We start from the raw sequence: 9,764 nt of genomic DNA on the forward strand, positions 1-9,764 counted from the left end.
TCATTCTTTTTTATGCCTGAGTAATACTCATATTTGGAGAAGGCAATGGCACCCCACTCCAGTACTCTTGCCTGGAAAATCCTACAGACGGAGGAGCCTGGTAGGCTGCAGTCCATGGGGTCGCTAGGAGTCGGACACGACTGAGCAACTTCACTTTCACTTTTCCCTTTCATGCACTGGAAAAGGAAATGGCAACCCACTCCAGTGTTCTTGCCTGGAGAATCCCAGGGATGGGGGAGCCTGGTGGGCTGCCGTCTATGGGTCGCACAGTCGGACACGACTGAAGCGACTTAGCAGCAGCAGCAGCAGTACTCATATTTACCACACCTTCTGTATCCATTCATCTGTGGATGAGCGTTTAGGTTGTTTCCATGTCTTGGCTATTGTAAATAGTATCACCTTATTTTTCATTAATTGGTACTCTGTTCCTAGTAGAAGAATATGTACATATACTTTGAATAAAAAGTAGCAGGTGAGATGGTAGGCAGAGATGAGGGATGGGACTTGACTGTCCTGTACGTGGGAGGTTCTAAGAATGTCTAAAATTCAATGGCCTAAAATTCAATGTCTAAAATAAAATTTCATTTTCTTTACTCCACAGAGAAAGAGAATCTCTGGGGTAAAACCCCAGCGATGGACCCCAGCAAACTTTCCATGGAACAGGGTAAAGCATTCTTACAGGAGATCGGGATCCCACAAAGAGATGTAAGTACTCGAGGTTTTAGGTCGGGCAAGTAAGATGTTGAGGAATAAGGTGGACTTCCGCTCTGCTTTCAGTGCTAAGGTAGGCTTTCCTGTGCACAGGGGTGAAATTCAATGATGAACAACGTGGGTGCACATAGGAAAGGGTGCTTGGAGATTGAGTTCAATCATATGACCAATAATTCAGTCAATCGAACTCAATCAAAAATCGAGTTTCGATCTAATGGAGACAAAAGAGAACCAACATGCTATAGCTCTGGCTCTTCAGTTCTCACTTGGGGATTCCCAGTATTCCCTTAACACCCCACGTTCACCCCCTGCTGCCTGCTCCTTGAAGATAACGAGAAAACTCATCATGGGGTTGGAGGAAAGAACGTTTACACTCAGACTAGCGTTACATTAAAGACCTTAGGAAACTGGGAGTCTCTTTCATCTTCTGTAATCCCAAGGCTTCTTCCTGGGTGCAAAACTCAGATTGTATGTTGGTTCTCTTTTGTCTCCATCAGCTCGACTTGATGACAGAGAAATGGGTAGTTGATGCTTCTGTGGAGGTTCTGCTACGGTTCCCTCTGTTGCCAGGAGAGGACCCAACTGCCCGCTGTGTCCCCGATAAGAAATGTCAGCCTCCAGTGCACAAGCCTCACGGAGCTCCACAGAGACCTGAAGTCCAAGAGGAGAGGTAGGTCAGACGTCAGACAGTGATGTGGGTAGGGCCTGGAGGGATTCCCAAGGGCACAGATGTAGCTGTAGATTTCTGCTTGCATAGATTAAAAACAAGTTTTTTTTTTTTTTTCTGGAGTATAGTTGCTTTACAATAGGTCAGTTTCTGCTGTACAGCAAAGTGAATCAGGCACATGTATACATATATCCCCTCTTCCTTGGGTTTCCTTCCCATTTAGGTCCCCACAGAGCTTTGAGTAGAGTCTCTGATGTTATACAGTAGGTTCTCATTAGTTATCTATTTTATACATAGTATCAATAGTGTATATGTGTCAATCCCGATTCCTCCCTCCAATAGACTTTAAAACAATGATTTATCTAGTTATTGACTATACTGGGTCTTTGATGCTGCACAGGCTTTTCCGTAGGTGTAGTGAGCATTGTGTGTGGGGGTACTCTTTCTAGTTGCGGTGTGTGGGCTTCTCTTTGGCAGAGCACAGGCTCTAGGCACTCCGGCTTCAACAGTTGCAGCTCTCGGGCTCTAGGCACAATAGTTGTTTAGGCACAATAGCTTTAGTTTAGGCACAAGGGCTTTAGGCACAATAGTTGTGGCACACAGGCTTTGCTTCTCCACAGCATGTGGGATCGTCCAGGACCAGAGATTGAACCCGTGTATCCTGCCTTGGCAGGTGAATTTTTCACCACTGAGCTACCAGGAAGACCCTCCCCCAACCATAGACTTTTGACTTGTGTGTCCCTCAGCACAGCACAGCCTCAGCCTGGTGTGAGTTTGCACATATATGTGAGCTTGTACAAGGACCCTCAGACTGCTTGTTCACCTGCGGCTTTGTGCAAAAGCCTCTATTAAACGTTGACCTATGGGGTTGGGGTCATGTCTGAAATTTCACAGGTGTTCGTTAATTTACATGTCACATCTTTGCAATGCTTTGTCAGAAGAACTGGCAGGTTTTCTCAGTAAGAAGTTGTTATGTGAAAATTGTGAGTTTTCTGAAAGTATGTGGGGAAAAATTCCATACTTGTTGGCTGCCTCCATTTTAGCTTTAATAAATATTGGTAGATGCTTAAATGTTGGAGGGAGTACCTGGCTAAAAATCCAAAATTCAGGCCCAAGTTTATGTTGAAATTCTCAGGGAGAAACATTAGAAGAAGCCCTGATCATAGCCAGGTCATCAAAACCAGGCATTCAAGGTTGCAAATCTAATTTCCCTGTTTGTTAATAAGAGGATTCATCTCAGGCAATGTCCCACTCTGGAACTAAGTAATGACGGAAAAAGATGACACATTTCACAGAATGGGACATGAGTTCATGAGTAGACCAACTCACAGAGGGTGTGCCTTAGTGATCACTGAGCCCCTCGTTCATTCAGAAGTGGGGGTATGATGGGCTTCTGTCTTTATGTTCATTGTTGTTCAGTCACTCAGTCGTGTCCAACTCTTTGCGACCCCATGGACTGCGGCAGGCTAGGCTTCCCTGTCCTTTACCAGCTCCCAGAGTGTGCTCAAACTCATGTCCATTGAGTCGATGATGCCATCAACCATCTCATCCTCTGTCATCCCCTTTTCCTCCTTCCCTCAGTCTTTTCCAGCATCAGTGTCTTTTCCATCAGGGTCTCTGTGTTTACCTTTATTTTTTTTTTCTTGTGACTAGAAAATCCAATAGTCAACTCCCAAGGAAGAGTGCCCAGAAGCCCCAGGAGGTGAGGCAGATAAAAAGTCACTACATTCACCAACTGCCCCAGAGACCCACTATGGCTCAGAATGTGAAGAAGCTACTGAGGGGACCTGTGGAGCGGAGGACTACTTTCTCAGACAAGAATAACAAGGTAGGTGGAAGCTTGGATGTTTCAAGAACCAGGGTGTCTGCATGCATCCCAGAAAGTGGATTTTACTATGGAAATGTTTGCAGGATCTTAGTTCTCCAAGTAAGCATTGAACCCCTGCTTGGGGCAATGAACGTGCTGAGTCCTAACCACTGGACCACCAAAGAACTCAGAAACATCTGTGTCTTATGACTCAGATGTTCTTACTTATCCAAGGCTGGCTTGGTTTGTAGTATCATCACCAGGACAATTGACCCATCAGCTCCTCTGAGGAGAAACTTTATTCAATGTTCAGTGTCATGTCAAGCTGGGTGTTTTTCCAATGCACAAACCTGGTTCATTTTTATTACCTTTAGACACTAGATTCTTTTCTCCTTGATCTCTCTCTCTAAAATGCTCTGTGGGCAGCACCATCAGTTCAGTTCAGTTCTGTTCAGTCACTCAGTCGTGTCTCACTCTTTGCGACCCCATGGACTGCAGCACACCAGGCCTCCCTGTCTATCACCAACTCCCGGAGTTTACTCAAACTCATGACAATTGAGTCGGTGATGCCATCCAACCATATCATCCTCTGTCGTCCCCTTCTCCTCCCACCTTCAATCTTTCCCAGCATCAGGGTCTTTTCCAATGAGTCAAGTTTTTCTCATCAAGTAGCCAAAGTATTGGAGTTTCGGCTTCAGCATCAGTCCTTCCAATGAAAAATCAGGACTGATTTCCTTTAGGATGGACTCGTTGGATCTCCTTGCATCATAGTATCTCAAATTTCCTGGCAGCTCTGGTCCATGTCTTCTATCCCAAATCAATATGCAACTTCAAAAATCTGTCCTTATGCAGCTGATCCTGAAACAATGCAAGAGTTAGGGGCAGCAAACCTTAGTCAGTGGAAAATCCAACTATGACTTTAGAGCCAGCCCTGTAGTCCATTATACTTGCAAGTGGTTTCCCATCTGAGCATTCAACCAACTTTGGATGTGGTCATCCTACAGTACGTATGTATGAAAAATATCTGAGTGTAAATGGATCTGCCCCATTCAACCCATGTCTCGAAGAGTCAACTGTATTAACCTTTGAAATTTGCCTGTGGGAACTTCTCTGGCAGTCCAGTGGTTAAGACTCCATGCTTCCAATGCGGGGGGCATGGGTTCGATCCCTGGTCAGGGAACGAAGATCCCACATGCTATATGGTATGGCTTTAAAAAAGTTGAAAAAAACTATAAAATAAATTAATCTTTGAAAAAAGATTGCCTGTGATACCTGTTAACTTCATACTCCTCCCCCACCCCCAGGTGAAGTGCAGAAACTGTGGTGCTTTTGGACACCTGGCCACCAGCAAGTGGTGCCCCATGAAGTCCTGGGCTGGGGCCGTTGCTCCACAGCCTTTGGGCTCCAAGAAGAAGGAGAATCTGGAACCGAGGAGACCCCAGGACATCCAGACTCCAACGTTCTTTAATGAGGCTGTCAGAGAGCAGGAACCAGAACCAAGGTGAGGAATTGTGGAATTCAGAATGATTTTGGTGGGGTGGGGAACACCCTCAGAGCTTATTCTAGTCCTGAGAATCATGATGGGGGAAGGGCCAGCAGCTCTCTTGAAAGGATGGAGAGAACCACCTGACAGTGTTCAAGGATGAGACCTCAGGAGGGGAAGAGGCACTTCCGGGAGAGGAAGCTGCCTCTGAAATGGTGGAAGGACTTGCCTTTGCAAAAGTCTCAGAACCTTGGCCACCTTCCTCACCCCAAACAGGGGCTAGGACCAGGCTCCAGGGCTGCTCTTGGCTCCTGGTCAGTGGTGAAGACAGAAAGGTAGGGGCATCCAGACACTTACATGAACTGTTCTGCAGGCAAGAGGTGCCGCAGAGAAATGCTGTTCCCCAGACCCACCCTGTGAGTTGCCAAGGGAAGAGGCAGAGACAGGAGCCTGAGGATTTGCGTGCCTTCATGAGGGTGAGTCTTGCCCAAGCCCCCCTGCTCTGTCCCTCCCTTCCATCCCCCTTGTGCTTCTATGTGATATAGTACTCTTGCTTGGAAAATCCCTGGACGGAGGAGCCTGGTAGGCAACAGTCCACAGGGTCACCAAGAATTGGACACGACTGAGCCACTTCACTTCATGCCTCTCATGTGTGCAAGGTCATGTTAAACCCAGGCTGGCCGCTAGGTGTCCTGTTTTTTGTTTTCACTTTCTATATTTTTCAGGTTCCATTTTTTTTTTTTTTTTACACTATGGGTTGGGGAATCCAAAATTCTGGTCCCACTATTTTAATTTTTTATGCAAGTAGGCCAGCAAAAGCTAGTGAAGGCATTTCAGCATTTTTATTGTGCAGTGGCTCAGTCGTGTCTGATTCTTTGCCACCCCATGGACTGTAGCGTGCCAGGCTTCCCCGTCCTTCACCATCTCCTGAAGTTTGCTCACATTCAGGTCCATTGAGTTGGTAATTCTATCCAACCATCTCATCTTCTGTTGCTCCTTCTCCTCCTGCTCTTAATCTTTCCTTGCATCAGGGTCTTTCCCAATGAGTTGGCTCTTCACATTAGGTGGCCAACATATTGGAGCTTCAGCTTCAGGATCAGTCCTTCCAATGAATATTCAGGGATGATTTTAGCATACAAAGTGTTTTATCAGATGCCTTCTCTGACTTCAAGTCCAGATGAGGCATCTTTTAACTTGCAATTACTCCCAATTGTCCTCAAAAAGATAGTTGCTATTGACATTCTTCACATTGCATAGGAAAATGTTTCTACCATTGACCTTAACAATAGACAATATAGGGAAGTTTTCATGGCCATAACTGATGGGCAAAAGCCTCAGACTGGTATAGTAATTTTTCCCCTTGACCATCTCTGAGGTGGATTTCTCTGCAAATGTGTAATGACCATTTATTTGCATGTCTTTTCTGTGAAATTTAATTTTGTATGTGTTGTCTGTGTCTAATTGGGTTGTTCCTCTTCCTATTGTAGAAAAAAACTCCTAGCATATATTTATTTTCTGTCTATTGTATTTCATTTTATTTTATTATATGTATATTACATATATATAATTATATTGTATTAGTCTGCCAGCTAATACAACATTTGTCCCAAATTGCTTATGATGTTCCTGTTTTCTATTACTATATTGTTGAAACGATCAGTGCCAGTGCCGTACTGCATTCAGTTAGATAATTCTGACTTCCGAGGTATCTAATGAGGTTCCTTCTCCCACAGCAACCCACCCGGCCGATGCCTGTCCAAACGTCCAAGAGGAGACCTGTCCTAGGCCCTGTCCTCATGGGTCAGCCACTGGCCCAGATCCCCAAGAAGAGATGACTCTGCCCTTGAACTGAGTGCTTGTGGACACAAGACACGCGGTGGACGCTAATGCCTCACCCAGCTGTGCAGACCTTCTGCCTGGAGGCCACTCTCATGGCCGAGTCGACAGCCAGTGGGCCTGATGGTATCCCGTGGGATATTCCACTCCACCCGGCTTGCCCTGGGTTGTGTCTGTGACCTCTGGGCACAAAGCTAATGTCCTGATGTGGGCTCAAAGCCCAGCCCCCAACGTGCTGTACAACAGTGTGCCCAGAACTCAGTGCAGCTTCCAGGCATGACTTGAGAGGGCTTCCTAGATCCCTGTGCAGACTTGCCAGAATCTCTCACCAAAAGGCAAGACTTGGCCTATCTTACAGCTTCCAGCCCCATTCTCAGCACCTGCTCTGGGGCTGCCAGGCTCTCCCATGTCCCCTCAGTACACCTGGACTTGGATCCTGACAAGCACCCACGTGACCAGGAGGACACCAGCCGTGACGCCCAACTTTTTCCTGGCTGTACTCTGAGGCATGTGAGATCTTAGTTCCCTAACTGGGAACGAACCCTCACCCCCTGCATTGGGAGAGTGGAGTCTTTACCACTGGACGCCCCCAGGAAAGCCCCTTTATGCCTGCAGGCTCCACCCAACTCAGTTTGGCCGAGCCCTGTCAAGATCTGCAGTGTCCCCAGTGGTGGGAAGGAGACAGGAGGATGGACTGAGTAGTAGCACTGAAACGTATTTTACCATGTATAAAATAGATAGCTAGTGGGAAGTTGGTGTATAACACAGGGAGCTCAACCCAGTGCTCTGTCATACCCTAGAGGGGTGGGGTGGGGTGGGGAGGTGGGAGTGAGTTTCTAGAGGCAAGGTACATATGTAGACTTATGGCTGACTGTTGTGTGGCAGAAATCAACACAGCCTTGTAAAGGAATTATCCTCCAGTTAAAACTAAATTAAAAAAAAAAAAAGATCTGGAGTGTCTCTAATCCCCACCACGAGTGTTTCTGGTCAGCCAGACAGAATTGTCTGTATAAGATGGGGTGAGGGCTGGCCAAGCTCCAATCTCAGGTGCTTCTTCCTCTCAAGAAGTCTACACTCGTTGGTCAGAACCCTCACAGCAGCGAGGAATCTGAGGGACAGGTGTGTCCTCATCTCTTTCTCCCCTGAGTGACTGTGTGACCCTCCCCCTCGCTCCCATGGAGGGAGGCTCATCTTCAAGTCTTGCTAGATTGGGATGAGACTGAGTGGCGGAGAGTTGGGAAGATGTGGGCATCCCCGAGTCTGGTGAATCTGCACTTGCCTGTGCAGATTCTGGAACTCCAGACATGACTGGGGACCGGGGGACAAACACTGCCTTGACGTTTTGTAAATTTCTGTTGTATTTAAAATGGAGCTTGCGAAATTATCATAGGTAGTCCTTTGTAAGTTAGCTATGTAAGAAGTGGAATACAAAGAAACTGTTATAATGTCAGTAAAAGCTATGAAATTCATCCGTGTGGATGAGTAAATGACTAAAATATGGGTAACTGGGCAAAAGGCCTGTTTATGATTTTGGAAAATGTCTGAAGAATTTCAGTGTAAGTTCTCTTCACTTGGTTAAGGGCAATTATTTTCTTAACTTTTTGCAGTTTGTTATCAAAAACCATTATAATGTTATTTTTTGATGGATTTCTTTAAGTATTAATAAAATGCTCTGAAATAGAATGTATATTGTAGGTGTTTTCATTTTTGTTTGTCACCTCAAGTTAATTTTCTTTATTTTTCTTCATCAAATTCTCTTGAGTAAAGAGGATCTTGGTACCTGCAGTGAAGTCCAGAGACTGTATCTTGTAAGAAATACAAATCCTTAGCCACAAGCCAGTATTCTCAAACTAATATCTTGAGTCTTATTAACAATTCTAGGTGTTTCATATGTAGCTTGATAAGCACAAAAATAAACTGGACCTGACTTTGCACATCAGAATCACATGGTGAGCTTTAAAAATTGTCATGACTGGTTCCTGCTCCCAAGGATATTTCCTTACTGGGTTTGGCATGGTGTGAGACGATTGGGGTTCCCCAGGTGGTGCAGGGGTAAAGAATCTGCCTGCCAGTGCAGGAGACACCTGAGATGTGGGTTCAGCCCTTGGTTTGGAAAGATGCTCTGGAGTAGGAAACGGCAAGCCACTCCAGGATTCTCGCCTGGAAAATCCCATGGACAGAAGAGCCTGGCAGGCTATAGTCCGTGGGGTCTCAATGAGTAGACACAACTGAGCGCACACACACATACACACATGAAAATATTGAAAATATGAATATTGGTCTCTTCCCCCTCGCTTCCTGGCACCAAGCTTGTAGTTCAGTTCAGTCGCTCAGTTGTGTCCGACTCTTTCTGACCCCATGGACTGCAGCACGCCACGCCTCCTTGTTCATCACCAACTCCTGGAGTTTACTCAAACTCACGTCTATCGAGCCCACGATGCCATCCAACCATCTCATCCTCAGAGCTTGTAAGACCCATGTAAATTCCTAAGTGATAAGAATACTGGTGAAATGGAACGGGACCCTCTGGTTCTTCCCCCTGTGTCCTCTGATTGCCTTTTGTCTGTGGGAAAAATGTTAGCCAAAGGATAAGTTTAATCAGAGAAGTGCGAAAATGCAGAAACAAAGGAAAACAGTCCAACAAGACTAAATACTAACAATTTGGTTATTAAGCAAAGTCAAGGACCTTTAGTTCCTTCTCAAGTACATGATAACTAGACCGTAGCCATGACAACAGCTGACTCAATTCTGAGACTGGACCTCAAATGGAAACAAACTGATCTTCTGACTGAAGATTGCTGCTGCTGCATCACTTCAGTCGTGTCTGACTCTGTGCGACCCCATGGACAGCAGCCCTTCAGGCTCCACTGTCCACAGGATTTTCCAGACAAGAATATTGGAGTAGGTTGCCATTTCCTTCTCCCGACTGAAGATTAGCTGTACCTAAAACAATCAAGACAACACTGGTCAGAAGGCTGAGCTCCGAAGAATTGATGCTTTTGAACTGTGGTGTTGGAGAAGACTCTTGAGAGTCCCTTGGACTGCAAGGAGATCCAACCAGTCCATTCTGAAGGAGATCAGACCTGGGAAGGAATGATGCTAAAGCTGAAATTCCAGTACTTTGGCCACCTCATGCGAAGAGTTGACTCATTGGAAAAGACTCTGATGCTGGGAGGGATTAGGGGCAGGAGGAGAAGGGGACGACAGAGGATGAGATGGCTGGATGGCATCACTGACTCAATGGACGTGAGTCTCAGTGA

The sequence above is a fragment of the Bison bison genome, unplaced genomic scaffold (assembly GCF_000754665.1).
Source record: "Bison bison bison isolate TAMUID 2011002044 unplaced genomic scaffold, Bison_UMD1.0 scf7180017861063, whole genome shotgun sequence".
In the NCBI taxonomy this organism is placed as follows: domain Eukaryota; kingdom Metazoa; phylum Chordata; class Mammalia; order Artiodactyla; family Bovidae; genus Bison; species Bison bison.